This window comes from Amblyomma mixtum, chromosome 8, assembly GCF_055824585.1.
Source record: "Amblyomma mixtum isolate Tamu chromosome 8, ASM5582458v1, whole genome shotgun sequence".
NCBI lineage: Eukaryota > Metazoa > Arthropoda > Arachnida > Ixodida > Ixodidae > Amblyomma > Amblyomma mixtum.
In genome coordinates, this window is record NC_143019.1 from 101,205,158 (window position 1) to 101,222,062 (window position 16,905).

Genomic DNA, 16,905 nt, shown 5'->3' on the forward strand with positions numbered 1-16,905 from the left:
CAAGTCGCTTTTTAAATTGGCACAACGCCGCACAATGGTAGATGTGACGCATTGCGTTTTTGTTCGCTTGAAAAGGACACTGCTTGCACTGCCGCGGTCATCGTATCTAGGACGCTTTTGAAAGCTTTGGAAGGCCATCTCCTAAAAAAAGAACAAGAACCTTTTGACCGCTTAGCTTGATGCGGAGCGATTGCTCGTCCAAAGCGTGGTCAGCTTGTTGGTGACTCAGCTTGCGCACAGATTCGAAGTAAGGCAAAAGCATAGTAAGACATCCAAAAGATGCAGTTTCTCTTATTGCAATTTCTGGAGCGGATTGTAGTTTGGTTCGTGGCCTACGCGAAGTTTTTTTCGTGGCGCAACCTACGAAAAACATTCCTCTGCCGTTTCAGCTTTCTTGTTTTCAAACGGGTCCCCTTGAAAACTGGACTAGACTGGTCTCGCATTTCATTTTCATTGTGGGACCAAAGGTAAGCGCTAGAAAATCTTAGTAGCAACCGAAGCTGTAATATTTTGTGTTCAGTCGTAGAAAGAACGCTGTTATGCTGCGAAGAACCAATAAACAACACGGAATTTATTGTTCCATTTGAGCTGGCTTCTTTCGATAAGTTAGAACCTGAAGGTTAAAATGATAATAGTTTCTCCACATTTGTGTGGATTGAAACACTCTTATTTTCGGATGTGAGCTCAGGCTCACGTTCCCGTTCGTGTGGTTTGACGTTGTATCGCTATACTGTACCGTTCTTTATTGTTTTGCTCGGCATTTTCTTTTTCGTTATTGCCTTCACAAGTGATCTTACACGTGTTTGCGAAGCACTTTGCTCACTTCCTTTGTGCAAATTTTCCTTTCATAATTTGCTGTAATAGATGAAGAATTTCAGTGCCGCCTTAAACACAGATAGAATTCGCATAGCAGAACTGAACGTTAGAAAAAATGTTTTCAACGGTCTGCTGCAAGTGTTCATATTATGGCGCACTCACTCAAAAGATGGTAAGCCATGTTCGGCACAATTTTAGAGAATATTAGGCACAAACGCTGGTCTGAAATCATATCATGGCCTGCGCAATGACCTTTTTCTTATTTTATTGGACTGCAGATTGGTATGACACAACTACTTTCTTGAATAATCACTCACGTTCTTGATCGTGTCCGGACTTCAACTGCGCCGCTTTAGGTATCCAAAGGCAATAATCTAGGCCCTCTCAAATAATCCTCGCTGAAACTACGGAAAAAGTTAAGGCCAGAGTTTTTATTCTCGGGTCGTTCATGAAATCCGTGCACGTGAAGGAGGCCCATCCGAAACCGCGACTCATTTCTAAGCTCACAGCATTCACGCAGCGAGGAGCTCCGGGACGTTACTAACATGCTGGCGAGAGCAGTTTATCAGGCGCCAATTACGAGAAGCGTGCTCGACAGGACTCAGCCTCCTTCATGGGTTTGCAAACATACCCGCTCGGCATTACTTCCTCACCGCCTCTCAGCTTCTCCACCGTGACTGCGCAGTGCATGGAGTGCATTCGCCTGCAGCCTAGCTCCGCTGTGCTCCCATACGTTTGGCGGCGCCCACTGCTGCAGTGTATCTCGAGAACGCGTTGCTTAGGCGTCGTTTTCTCGCAGGAGGTCCTATTGAACAAGTGCCCATCGAGTTGCTTTCACTTCATGCCTTTATCGCGAATTCTGTTTTGTTCACATTTTTTTTGTTGTCGCTAACATTTTTTCTCGCAGTCTGCGCAGTGACGTCATTTGTCGTTCTTCCTTGTTTCCGCCCTTTGCTTTACGTGATAAATGCTCAGCTAAAACTCAGCGCTCATCTTTGTCTCCCACTGTGGCCGATTTCTACCCAAGCTGTAAGTGTTCGCTATGTCACACCGAATAGCAGGAAGTGCCAACTTAGATACGCGGTGTCGTTAGTGCGATAAAATAGACTTAGATATGGTAAGGAGAATTACCTGAAGCATTGCAGCAAAAGCGCAATTCCCTGCATCACAGACGTCCGAAAGTGTCACGCCGCTGAATCACATAGACTTTAGGGAAACCCTCGCGCATTTGGTCGCCTGCTTCTAAAGTAACAGGATAAGAGATAAGAGCAACAAAAACCCATGCGGACAAGTGATAGGGAGATGTTAAGCAGACAGCTTTTTATCATCTTGTAACATACAGCTTCGAATTCCTCACCCTACTGGCAAGCCTATAAAGATGCCAATGATTTGGGCTTGTTTATACGACACGTTCAATCGAACTACTCCAACGTGCACAGAGTTGGACGCAGGAAAAGAGCATCTTGGACGACGGTGACGCATATTTCAAAGTACCCATTTAAAATTTCCCATTTTATCAAAAACGATGCTCCGAAATACAAGTAAAAAAAATCAAGAAATGAGGAAGTTGGAGAAATACCTGAAAATTTTACCGGGATTACAAAAAAGAAAATGAACAGGTGAACAGCCCATCAGTCGCACTCTCTAAGAACGAATTTTGTTATCTGAAATCAAACAGTCATGATCGCAAAGAAAACATCAATCCACCGAAGTGATTGTAGAAAGGAGATGTCACTGTGTCTTCCCTTCCCTTTTGTTGTAAAAATTCATTACGCACTTCAAAAAAATAAAGAGCTGCACGTAACTATTGTCCTCTTTCTATTCTCTCTCATCCATCCAAACCTAATAGTTTAGCACAGTGCCATTCAACGTTATAAGCAAACTTCTCCAAAACACCTGCGTCTTGTTCTTAATTTCGAATACATTGGGCCTATGCTTCTCGAGCCTTCCACCTGTTCCCATGTGTTTCTGCTTCGTCAGTATCACAGGAAATGAGACTCGTGCACTCTCTTAGACCCTATGTGAGGTTCTTTCATCATGCGTCCTCATGGTAATGTCGGATAGAATTTCTTTATAAGACATGTCCAAATGTATCCAGACAAATCTCTGAGCGCGAAGGTAGCGTCAGGTCCCGCTGTAGTAAGAGCACACAAAATCTTCGGCTTCTAGAGCGTGCAGAAACGTTCACGACAGAAGAGGTCACCGAAAATTATCGTAATGCCTTCTGTCACCTCCAACTCGCACAGATAAAGCAACTCGCACACCATACCGCTCACATACAGCAACTAGGTATGCCAGTGCTTTGAAGAGAAAAATATTTTATCACTGGAAAATTAGGAGGACTTCTAAAGGAAATAGAAATAGGACGCCCAGCTGAAGCAATAATACTACACGCCAAGCACGGAGAAAATTTGCTGGAAACGGAGGAAGTTTGGTACTCATTTGATTGCGACATCTGTATCTAACATGCTCGTAATTACTCATGTACGCATGAATACGTATCTCGAAGATATGTTTTTAAGAACTGCTCGTTTACTAAACGCGCCATTATTCACCATCAGACGTCCAATCGACATGGCAGACTGGCAGCGTCCCCGTCTCACATACCGGCGGTCCGGGTTCGATTCCGAACTAGACCTCAATGTTCATCCCTTTCCTTATGATTGACAGCTCGATCAGCGCCACGGTTGCTATGGTATTGGTTGCCATGGTAACGGCGCATGCGCCTTAGTGGCTTTTGGGAGGAACCGCGAAATGCGCTTCTGATAGCATAATGTATCTTTCGCTGGAAAAATTCATTTCAAAGCTATCACACCTAACAGGCGTGAATAGATTGCATTGCTTGATGGCGTTTGTTTGCAGCCTTTTCTTTTCCGTTTGGAAAAGGCGGCGGCACCTTGCTCGAGAATTCTTAGGCAAGATTATCATGACGTATCAGCAGTTGTATTCAGAACGAAAGCTCTACTTCAAGACTGCAGCTGCAAAAGCCGTTTCACCGCTGAAGCCTCACCTTGAATTGTCCTTGTGAGCATAAATAAAAATATAAATAATGACTGGCTTCCAAACTCGCAGCGGCACGAACAGATCAGTTTGGTTCGCTTGTGCACAAGACCATTCAGTTCTCGTTTTCTTTTTCCAACATGGTATTTATTATGCGATATCTTATGTAGAAGAGCTAGCACAAACATTAAGAAAACATGGCACATCCACACACATAAGCAATGCGGCACGTGAAAAAAGTGAATTCGGAGCACATAGCTAATTTATCATAACACGACACATCTAAGCAGTAAAGAACTAGAAAAAAAGGCAATGAACAACGCAGCACTAAGAATGAGTGCCACTCCAGTCCAAACGCATTCTGCGCATACATTTTTTGAGGAGCACAATCATTCTGCAGAAATAGTCTTCAGCAGAAACAAGAGATTCACAATACCGGTCTAATATCCGTGATTTCCGCAGGCTGCCTAATCTAATTAAATATAACACAATTAAGGGTTATCAACAAATGGTAGTGAATTGAGGAATCGTAGAGAATGCGGCGTCAAATTAAAAGCACAGTGAGGAGAGCTCTATTAACATTTTTTTAAAACAAAAGCCGATAGTTCGGCCTTTCATGGCTTTGTTGTCACTTGGCCGGCAGCGAAAGATGCATTTATTTCTAAGAAATTTGGATTCTAAGATGAAAAAGTTTTTCCCGCCGCTCTGATTCAAACTTGGGGTTCTCTTATGACGACACAGGACTAAGTGACGTGAAACATGACGTGCACATGACGCAACGCTGACTCCGTGATTTCTTTCGGCCAGCAGTGCGGCCTAGCAGCAGCCGAAAGGAAAGCTACCGCCGGCCGCACGTTGAAGGCATCTATCGGCTATTGCGGCCGTCGCTACCGTCGCTTCGTTTACGTTTACACCGGCGTTTTGCCAGCGTTACGATGGGTCCCGTTATCGAAGTCTTCAACGAAGTTCTCGCAAATAGACACCTTTAGCATACCGTGTACCTTGTTACCGTTAGCGGAGTACCGGGAGCCCGCCTACCGCCGGTGAGCAGGCGCTGATTGGTCCCGATGCTGCAGGCCCGCGCGTAGCTGCTAGGTACGTGGCGCCATCTGGCGACGTCAAGGAGATTTGCGCATGCGGCTCCGCCTCAGTGATTCGTGGCTTCTCGTGTCCTAGTGTTGCTACAACCATTCGTTCTAGCAACCCTGTTTTGTCCTATGACGTCATCACGCTTGTACTTGCGAGTTTGGCCTGTGGCGGCGATACCTGTATTTTGGTTCTTGCTCATTTCTACGTTACAAGAGCTTTGTTGTCAGTATCAGTGGCGTTTTTGCAATCAGGAGCTGGTATTCTGTCGATACAAGCAACTTCAATTTCTCCTCAGTGTCCCTTTAAGTCTCTTCTTCAATGTCAGTTGCATGATGTCTCAGAAGAGTATTGCATCTTTGCAATTAATGAAACAATGCTCAATCAGTTCAAGAGCATCACAAAGGCGACAGTCAGCCGTAGATAAGAAAATACCCTTTTTCTATAGCCATGTTTTAACTGGTAATGTCTCATTGTGTAGAGAGAGGGGCATTTTACGTAACTCTCTTAAAGGTGCACTGAAGAGGAATCTGAACTTGTCTTTTTGCCGCGGGAACTCGATCTACACGTTCCGAGCTTTATTAGAAACTTCGATTTATTGCCCTGTGTGGCCGATTTCCCTAATTAAATCGAATTAACGTCCGGCACCGCCTTTTTTTTTTAATTCTCGCTCGTACGGTGGGCGGATTCGACCAACGCGTGGAGCGCCTTTCACCTAGTCCCGTGGCGGCTTGCCGCTCTGCCATCGGCGGAGTAATACGTAGTAGTCCGTAGTAGCAAATAGGCCGCGCGTATTTTTATTTCTTCGGGCTTATTTTGCGGCTATATTATCTGCGAATGAAACTATTTATTCATGGAAACCTAAAAAACAAAATAAAGCGAAAGCAAAGCCTCCACGGGACTGGGTGAAAGGCTCTCCACGCGTTGGTCGACTCCGCCCACCGTACGAGGGAGAATTAAAAAAAAAGGCGGGAGCCGGACAGTTAATTCCATTTAATTGGGGAAATCGGCCACACAGCCCTATTGAAAAAACTCTGCGTGAGTTTGCACGAGAACAGTGATTTTTGTACGATCACGTTCATTTTGCACACGAATGCGCAGAAATTGTGCGTTACCTGTACGCATTCTGTGTGTCCTGTGTGTACATGATCGCGTACTGTGAGCTGAAAGACGTACACGCACACTCTTTGTGTGTAAAAAATCGTGGACTCTCATGGACAACTCTCTGTGCGTGGACATCTGCGTGCTGAGAGGGGGCTTGCCGAAGCTGTGCGTGCTCATGTGCATACTGAGCAAGCTCAGTGAGGCTGCGTGTGGCCATGTGTGCGTTTGCTTGCTTAGTAGCAACTTGTCGAGACTGTAAAGGCCCATTTAGGGTGAAAGCAAACAAAGTTCGAGCATTCAGTTAATGATTACTTCTCAATAATGAGCAATAAGCTCACGTTTTGCTGTTTTATAATTTTCGTCTTGGCGTAAGTACCCATTAATCATTTTCAACTTCAGCAAACAAATAACCAAAAAATTATCTTTTAGTGCAAAATGGTTCCCTTCGATACTGCAGGGACCTGTACATAACAACATGCACACTGAGCAAGAACTTGTCAACATTGCAAGTTCATTGTAAAATAATGTAAAAAACAAGCTTCTAATGACTCTTACAGCATCCTTCAGTTCTTCCTTTAACCAATTCTGAAAGTTACAGATATCTTATAGATGCATGATGAAAGCCATCCAGAGCATTTATGTTGTCGCCCGTCATGCAGACAACCATATTTCGAAATCAGAAGCAACACAACCATTTGTTGCTTGCACTCGAAAGGAGTCAATCAATGGAATAACTCTGAAAGGGCAACAGTGTTTGTTAGGTGCAACAAACAAGCTTGGGGATATAATCAGGTTCAATCAAACATGACGTGCAGAAAGCGAATTGTGAGCTGTAACAGGAATGTTACGAGGCAATTTCTAAAACCATTTCCAAAGCAATTTCCAAAGTCATTAGCATAAATTTACATACACGTAAAAAAGCCATGTAAGCCTACATGAAAAGACAGTTTTGAATTCACAGTTGGTGTCAAAAGTTCAGAAATTAGTGCCCTCTCTCAATTTCAGTGACAAATCACAGATCGATTAATTAATTCCCAGTATGGCTCCAGAACAAATCCAATGAATCTCAAATGTGCGAAGTATATATACCACACGTTGCCTGATTAGCACCAGCATTGCATGATGCATGACGAAGTATCACACTCTTCATTCTTTTTCAATCTGTTTTGAAATTTGCACTACCACAAAGACCATCTGGATGGACTATGATTCCATCATATTGCTGAGAGTCACATTCGGAGACCAAGAGCAACACAACAGTGTGCTGCACATGAGTGGATATAATGCACTGGGACAACTGTGCACAGTAAGGAACGCTTGTAAGGCGTCAGGTATTTGCTTGGGGAATGTAATCAAGTTCAGTCATGTTTCATGTGTAGAAAGGAAGATAAAAGTTGTAGCAGAACTATGAAATCCAACATCCAATACTGAACTTCCCCAGGTGATCTACACACACATAAAAAGCACGAAAGGATAAGCTCAGCGGTACTGTTAAGTTTGATGCCCTTTGAGGTTTGACTTGCGCGTCTGTATGCAACCATCAGATACCATCTTGAAGTTACCAGAATGCCCAAAACAACTTTGTTGAACTGTTCTACTCTAAACTGAAATACTTTTCCTTAAAACATTTTTTTTTGCAACATGCTGTGTAGCTAATTATAAAATAAAGAAAAGAAGCTGATAAAATTTTCTCATCTCAAGCGTACTGATAAGTACACAAATCTGAGTGCTTTCAAGAGAGGTGACGCACCCGGTATTCAGTGTCCAGAAGCATACATAATGCTGCAGAATCCTATAGCAAGAAAATTTCTTTTAGTTGACAGATGGCTATGTCTGGTCACAAAGTCAATACCAAGTAAGGCGCATATCCTAACCTGCAATTACATGAAGCTGCACGTGCTTCATAGGCTGTAACTCCGCCAATAACTGCTACATATTTCCCACCTCTAGCACGAGTGCGGAATCAATATACAGCATGGAAACAGCAGTTTTGTTGCTTTAGCTTCTTTACTATGCTGTTTAGGCAAGAGACGAGTTGAAATATTTGCATGGGCAGTTCTCGATTGAAGTAACGTAAAAAACATCCGCACTCCTTTCTGCTGAAGCGACTGGTGGACCACTTTTGCATGTCGCATCTCGTATGACTTGCTAAGGGTCCAGACTGACACACGCACTTCGTCAAACCTTCACACAAAACACTCTTCGCTTTTGCTATAAGCTCCGGCCACAGGCAGTAAGTGTCCCGTCACCGTTCACATCGCAAAAGAAGGCAGCGCTCGCAGGCGGGCAGTTTGAGCTGACAGCGACAGGCGTTGCAGGCACACCGCCGACTAAGTTTCCAAGGAAGCCACACTGTAGAAGGGCGCCGTCTTGTAATCGAAACACACCACAGAAACAATGGCCACTGTCGCTGCTTATGAGCCAGGCATTTTTGCAACGAAGTTAGCAGAGCAATAGGCCGAAAGGTTCGACTCATCAAACGACGGCACCGCACTGCTGACCTCATTATCGTTGTCGACCAGACATCCATAACACATATGCCCCGACGGATCGCTTAATTGGGAGCTGCTACTACTCTTGGATGAGAGCGCGCCCACCGGCAGCACACACCGGTAATCCTTCTTCTTTTGCGATTCCAGCACAGTAACAGCGGCGCACAAGACCGCCCAGCAGCAGCACGAGAAAACAAGCGAAGCTCACGGCAGTGATCTCAGAAACCATGCAGCATGTCGGATAGGCTTTGGATTTGACGCGCTAGACCATGCCCACTCACGCACGCACGCACGCACGCATGTACCGACACGCATATTCATGCGTCCACGCGTCACAAATTTCTCAAGTTTTTAATGCTAATATGTGCACAAGAACTTAATTATTTTTGTAACGAAAGTTTCATTTGGTTTTAATCCTTTGCTATCGCACTGCCCAAAAGCATAGAACCCGAAAGAGACGACCCAAGCTTGGACGACCTGGAGGAATGCCTGGAGGCGATGCCTTTCTAAACGGGCCGAAGGAAGCCGGAACTGGCCGAAGCGCTAGCCAACGAACGCAGCGTCTGGGGAGGGACAGCATGGCGGACAGCGTTGCTACGTTTGTCGTCTTGTCGTGGTCCTCCTTTGTGGTGCCGAGGGCGTGAACCATCGCTGGCATGAGCATTTGTCACTCTTCCGATATGTGATGTGCCGACAGCAGTGAAATTCGCTGGTGCGATGTACGAAAACGTGGTAAGGTGCTGAGTAAACCTGTGTTTATAGCGTGCGTCAGCGGGCTCGACGGATAGCGCGTCGTCCTTTGCGCGCCTTCACTGGAAACGCTATGCTGACGGCGGGGCTCATTTCCTCCATGTCGGAGCAGCTGGTGGGAGACCACTACCCGGGTGACATCTCGCATCTCGGGGGTAAGTTAATTTTCTTCGAACCTGTTCATTATTTCAAAGCCTTTGCGCACAACTGGCCACGTCAACACAGCTAGTACAGAGACGCGAAGACGCAGTGCCTATCGCGGCAGCACGCAGCGCTGAAAGGTTGTTTGCTGGCGGCACACGGGCATGAATGCGCGTGTAGTGTCAGTGGTCACACGGTCATGGTCAGTATGCCATGCAAATATGCACAGCTGATCCGATCGCGGGGTGCACGATATCGGCGCCGTACTGCCGCCGTACTGCCATTCATCTCTCGCCGAGAATGGAATATGTGCCCGCGAATAGATCTTCGGCCCGGGCTTTACATTCTCGCCGCATGTTACGCTGTAATTGAAGTAAGAGCGCTCGAGCAGTATAACTACGTAGACTGCGATTCAGCTGTATGCGTTAGGATTGAGCTTCCTCCTCTTTCACTTGTATTTCACTTGTACTTTTATAAATTGTGTATTTAAGGTACGAAGCTCCGTATGATCCAGCTGCGTTCGTACTTATAGCCGAGCCAGTGTAGTCGAGCCTTGAATAGCAGAACGGTGAGATAAAAACAAATTGCTCTGAAGTTTTTCGCCTCTATTTAGGCATTCGCTTTTTCATACTTTGGCTCGGAGCTGAAATGGTACAAACAACTGCAAAATGCACACAGGTGCCCTAGCTCCATTTGGCCTAAATCCCGAAGTTGCAGTGAAATTTAAGGGTAATTGAGCCTTTAATATGTACGAAGAATAAACTTAATTGTTTCATGATTATAACCAATGGCGCAAATAAATCTGACTTTGACTTAAATATGCTGAGGTACCTCTCCAATACCTTATTTGATGTTAAAGGAAAAAGTGGTTTTTCTGCAATTGGCACTATTAATTCATCATACCTGTGAGAATGTGAAATCAGTGCTAATCATGCCAGATTTCAAATTGAGGGACGCATGCAGAATTTGAAGCAAACCAGCCTTCTACTGAAAATATCGTTCTGCTGTGGTCTGTTCTTTTGAATGGTGGCATGTATTGTAGAAACGATGCTGGATATCGATATGCAAGTGATGTCTCGTCTGAGGCTAGCTTGTGAATGACTGCCGTGGTTATGAATTTCTTGTTGCCTGGCCCACTTCGAAATGTGGTTAAACAGTCGTGTTCCATTCTGCGACCGGCTTCTTTTTGTGCCTTGCATTTTGCCTTACATGCTTGATTCTAGTCCATTTTTTGCACTGTGCTGCTGTTAAATGTGTCTTTTTACCTTGCAGCAAGCTCCACATAGCTTTACCAGCAATGCCTCTTCCAAGCTCTCCAGTATAGCTGTGCCAGCCTTTCACTTGGTGCTAGGATGCCCAGCAAGCAAGCAGGCTTTTGAGGTAAGCACTGAAGACATCTTCCGACACAAGTAGCTTTTATTTTCCTAGTCCACTGCTACTTGTGTGACCCCTCGTTATGTTGATTTTGGCAAGTTAGGTTGCCTATTAAAGGCTCTCTTTTGTTTTTCACCTGCTGCTGTGGCCTACTGCATTGGTGTTCGGCTACTGAGCCCAAAGACGCGGGATTGAATTGTGGTGGCTTCGTTTCGACAAGGCGAAATGCATATTTGCTCGTGTGTTATGCAATGTCAGTGCATGTTAAAGAATCTTTGGTGGTCGAAATTTATGCACAGCCCTCCTCTATGAATGGAGCTATTGTTCAACTTTGAGCCATTAAAGGGACACTGATGGCAAGCTGAAGTTGACCTGTGATGATGAAGTTCCGCATCCTAACCACAAAGACGACACTTTTTCTGAAAGTGGAGCTTTATAAGCCAGAGAAAGCAAAACATACAATTGTCATCAGCACCGGCTGATATCGGAAATAAATTGCGATGCGCTGACTCCGTTTTTTTTTTGGCACAGATTCCAGAGGCTAGGCTGAACTGCCATTCACCTCAGAACGGTTATCATGGAGTCCTTTGTGTAGACTTCATGAGTTCAAATCGAGTGTCGGGAAAATTTTTAAATGTAATTTTTGCGCCAATCATTGTGTTGATGGCCTTTGCGCTGCTGTTAAAACCCGGGATAGCAGTATGGTATCCCATAAAACTAGGTTCAGGACTTGCAGGAAGTGGTTTATCACATTCCGCTAGCTTGTGCAAGAAACTACTTCAGGGATATATGCAGGTGTCTTTAATGTGTTCCTGAGTGAGCACTAACTCGTTAGGGGGAAGGCAGCTTCTAATCTGGCACTACAGTGCCAATGTCGTGAGTGTAAATCATAAGATGACCCATCAGTGTGTACGCCTGATTTCTGTGACACTTCAGTGGTGTATAGAAGTGGTAAACAAATCTGTAAGGTATTTGATGCATATCTCCAAGGCAACGGCTGTATGAGTAGCGAAGCCATTAGTCAATCTTCAACGGAAAGAATTTTCTCTTTTAGATGACGTGCTTGTATATCAGTGACAGTTATTTGTTGTCCTGCCTTTCGCTGGTGTGGGTCATGTGTGGCGCATCTTCATGCGAGCCTTCTTTTCCTTCACAAAAAATTCAATTGATAGTCCAACCTGTTTTCTTCTCTTTTCCTGTGTTGCATCTTTTGGCTGGTTTTAAATCTGTTACTGAGCTCAGACCGTGATAATTACAGCCGGCAAGCAGGGCTACTGAATGTGATCTTGGCATACATGCGTACTGTATGTGTGAAAGTGCAGTTTACAATATTCAGAAATGCTTGATAGCCTTACAAGAATCTAAAATTTTGTTGGAATTCCTATTTGTTCTCTGTTCAAGTGTCGAGAGTTTTTCCGCTTCATCGTGTGATTAGAGCCACTTTGGTACTTAAGCTGAAATCTTTTCTTTAGCCTGCATGTTTCTCACTTTTGGGACAGAAATGTGGAGGCTAATTAAAAGAGTTCAGCTTAAAAGAGTATATACACCTAATCTTGGTGGCATGTTTTCTTCTCTATAATGCTGCGGAAGACACTACTATGCATGAATCACCATCTGGTATTCGCGTGAGACCGCTAAATAATTTATAATCAACTTTTTCTGCCATCCTGTTTCGGTGAACAATTTGACTATGGCTATGACATCAAAGAGAGGTTATAGGTCACGTGAGGCGTGGAAAAACTGCACTTATAATCGCTGCTTCATCATTTTAATTCGCTACAGCGCTGACACCAGCATTCCTTAAGAGCCAGAAGTACCAATTGTATTGCAGTTTTTCATGCCTCACGTGACCAATAACCTCGCTTTGACGTCACAGCCATCATTCAGCTGTCGAAACCGAAACAAATACAGCAGGAGAAAGAAATTTGATTATAAATTATTTAGCTGTCATAGGAGGATGCCATGTGGTAATTCATGTGTAATACTTTATGCCTTATTACAAAGAAAAAAACACGTGCCAAACGATAAGGACAGCAAAGTGAGCTATGGAAAGAAAAATGATAAGTCTAACATTAAGAGACCAAAAGGCGGCGGAGTGGGTGAGGGAACAAACGCGGGTTAATGACATGCTACTTGAAATTAAGAGGAAGAAATGGGCCTGGGCGGGGCTTGTAATGGGAAGACAACATAACCGCTGGTCCTTAAGGGTAATGGAGTGGATTCCAAAAGAATGCAAGCATAGCAGGGGGCGGCAGAAACTTAGATGGGCAGATGAGGTTAAGAAGTGTACGGGGATATGGTGACCACACCTAGCAAAGGACAGGGTTAATGTGGAGACATGGGTGAGTCCTTTGCCCTGCAGTGGGCCTAGTTAGGCTGATGATGATGGTATGTGTCGCACCTGCTGCTTCGTGCTATCAGCTGGCCCATGCTTGGCCGACCAGACTAGCCAAATTTGTGATGTGGGTTTTCTATTGCACCTGCATTTGTGTACACAGAGGACTTGAATGGTAGCAGGCGATCCTGTGCATGTGTTCACGCCACAGCACACATGACCCACACTGAAAGCTTCTCTGCCTTTAGTAAGACAGCTGCATCAGTCTGGGGCATAACGTATCCCAGTGCTAGAGTATGAGTAAATTGCTCTCGAATTTTAATCTGGTATCAGGTAGCATAGCGCAAAAGAAGGCTAGCGCGGCTGCCTAATATTCTCTTGGGCAGCTGTGTTGGATTTTCAGTGCCTGTTAGTGTAATCCGTGAAAGTTCACTGTAAACCATTCGTTTCGATGTAAATTAGGAAGTCCTTAGAGCCCTGTACTTTTTAATGATAATAACAAAGTAATGCAGTAATTCAATTGTACCTGTTCTCTTTCAACACAGTAAAGTGCTGCTGGGTCGAGTTCACAGTTTTACTTTGTAGGTGTGCTCAGGCTGTCATCATCAGCAGCAGCAGCAGCAGCAGCCTGACTACATGCACTGCAGGGCAAAACCTCTCCCATGTCTCTCCAATTAACCCTGTCCTCTGGCAATTGTGGCCACCGTATCCCCGCAAACTTCTTAATCTCATCCGCCCACCTAATTTTCTGCCGCCCCCTGCTACATTTACCTTCTCATGGAATCCACTCTGTTACCCTCAAGGACCAGCGGTTGTCTTGCCTTCGCCTTACATTCCCTGCCCCGAGCCCATTTCTTCCTTTTGATTTCAAATAGGATTTCATTAACCCGCGTTTTTTCCCTCACTCACTCCGCCCGCTTCCGGTCTCTTAACGTTACACCTATCATTTTTCTTTCCATAGCTCGCTGCGTTGTCCTTGAATTAAGCTGAACCCTCATTGTTAGCCTCCACATTTCTGCCCCATAGGTGAGTACCAGTAAGATACAGCTGTGTTAGACTTTTCTCTTGGGGGATATTGGCAACTGGCTTTCACGATCTGAGAGAACCTGCCATATGCGCTCCACCCCGTTCTTATTCTTCTAGTTATTTCCCTCTCATGATCCGGATCAGCGGTCACTACCTGCACTAAGTATACATATCCTCTTACTACTTCTAGCACCTCGCTACCAATTGTGAACTGCTGTTCCCTTGCTAGGCTGTTGAGCATTACTTTGGTTTTCTGCGTGTTCATTTCTAGCCCCACAATTCTGCTCTGCCTGTCTAACTCATTCATCATGCTTTGCAGTTCATATCCTGAGTGGCTTAGCCAGGCAATGCCATCAGGTAATCTCAAATTACTTAGGTATTCTCCAGTAACTCTTCTCCCCAACTGTTCCCATTTCAGGCCCCGGAATACCTCCTGTAAACAGGCAGTGAATAGCATTGGTGAAATCGTGTCTCCCTGCCTGACACCTTGCCTTATTGGAATTTTATTGCTGACCTTATGGAGAACTATGGTAGCTGTGCAGTCGTTATAAATATCTTCCAATATTTTCACATAACACTCTTCTACACCCTGATTCCACAATGCCTGCATGACAGCTGTGGTTCCACCGAGTCAATTGCTGTCTGGTAGTCAATGAAGGCTATATATTGGGGTTGGTTGTATTCTGCCCATTTCTCTATCGCCTGATTGATTGCATGAATGTGGTCTCTTGTTGAGTATCCTTTATGAAACCTGCCTGATCATTTGATTGATTGAATTCGAAGGTTGTCCTGAGTCTATTAGTGATTACCTTAGTAAATACCTTGTAGACAATGGATAGTAAGCTGATCGGTCTGTAAATCTTCAAGTCCTTGACATCTTCTTTCTTATGAATTAAAATAATGTTCGCATTCTTTCAAGCTCCTGATACGCTCGTGGTCACGAGGCAAGCGTATGCAGGGTGGCTAGTTTCTCTAGCATAATCTCTCCTCCATCCTTCAACAAATCTGCTGTTACCTGATCCTCACCAGCTGCTTTACCCCTTTGCATTGCTCCTGAGGCTTTCTTTACTTCCTCCCTCGTTACTGGCGGGTGTCCCATTGCTGTGCTCTACTGCCTCTCTCTGTAACGTTCTGATTACATTCACTACTGTAGAGATTTGTGTAGAACTCTTCGGCTACTTTAACTATCTTATCCATATTGCTTATGACATTGCCCTCTTTGTCTTTTAGCGCATACATCTGGTTTTTACCAGTGATTAGTTTTCTCTTCACTGATTTTAGGCTACCTCCATGCTTTAGAGCATGCTAGGTTTTCTCCATGTTAAACTTTCTTATGTTGGCTACCTTGCACATATAATTAACTTTGATAGCTCTCCTAGTCCTATTCTATCTCTGAAGTTAGACGTCCTGATGCTTTGGCGTTTCTTCATCAGATCTTTCGTCTCCTGAGATAGCTTGCAGGTATCCTCTCGAATGATCTGACCACATACTTCTGCAGCATGCTGCAATGAATATAAATATGTATTTAAAGATAACAGTTAAGGTGGGAGATTGAGCTTTGAGATTTGCACTTCAACTCGGGAGTATATGCCGCTGCTACACAGAATACTTGATCGCCGTAGAGATATTTCATCATCTCGCACCAAACTGCTGTGGAGCCACTGTCACAGTTGATAATTTTGCTGGGAAGCTGTTGTAGCACTCACGCAGTTTTGAAAAGGTGGTATTCATTGTTTTTGTGCTATTGGCAACAGTGATAATACGCTTGCTGCAGTGTTTTGTGGCCAGCCTTCTTTTTTTTCAGTGAAATAAGTTGTACATTTCATGTTGAGCATTCTTTCAGCGATTAAATTGCTTTGATTTTATTCCTTAGTGTAAGTTGCGAGTGCTCCATGTCTGAGTGCAAATTTCTACCACTGAAAAGCCTTCAAAATCTTGATAGATGTCCACACTGTTCTAGGGACTCTGTGGCTATTGGAAATGCCCATTTAGCTGCATTCAAGTGCCACTGAGTTGATGGCCATTTGAAAGCCTTCAAAATGTCTGTGTGACACGGTTATTAGATTTTGTGCAGGTTTGATGCTGAGCAGCCTGCGTGCTTGAGTCGGGTTTTCCAATGTCTGTATTTCAAACCTGATACTCCTCGAAATCATCATTAGTTCATTAATGGAAGAACTACTTGTGCCCTTTTCTGGAATTTCCAGAAAACAAATTAACTGAATTTTTTTGCATATACTGCTACCTTTTTGCAGGTGCTGCATAGTGAGAACCTGGATCAAGACGCCAACCTGCTGGACTTGGAGAAGCTGAAGAAATTGTTTAGCCACTGTGTGGCACCCGTCATGAGGGATGTGGCATTAATAAAGCCAGTTAAGGTGACCTTATCTATGTCCTTTTGCAAGCATGCTACACACATGAGAGCCATCCCACGAAGCACCATTGCTGCAAAGCTTGTTATCTCACAACATGCATGCTGAATGAGGCAGTGACAGACAGGTGAGGAGGCCTTTAGGTAGGGCATTGGCGTAACGTGTTGAGCAGTGATGTAGGAGCCTTGCAGCCATGCAAGGTATTATCGGTATCATGATGGTAACTCCATTTGACACTGTCTAGTGCTCTGTGAGCCAGACAAGACTCTTGAACATTCTGGGACTCACCCTTGGCTCTCGGACATTCTGGAAGCCCCACCCGGCTTGCGCATATCACGCGAGGATGTCTCCTGCTGTACGAGCCTTACGCGGCTTGCGCACTTTACGTGACAGATGTCTCGCATTTGCGAGC

At 44.6% G+C, this 16,905-nt stretch overlaps 1 long non-coding RNA gene across 1 annotated transcript; it reads left to right on the plus strand.

Annotated features, from left to right (window-relative positions):
• Nucleotides 1-9,069: 9,069 nt before the first annotated feature.
• On the plus strand, nucleotides 9,070-16,503 carry LOC149333738 (uncharacterized). The gene is made up of 3 exons (XR_016284964.1): nucleotides 9,070-9,403; nucleotides 10,662-10,769; nucleotides 16,377-16,503. It is a non-coding gene; the product is annotated as an uncharacterized LOC149333738 (long non-coding RNA).
• The last annotated feature ends 402 nt before the right edge of the window (nucleotides 16,504-16,905 follow it).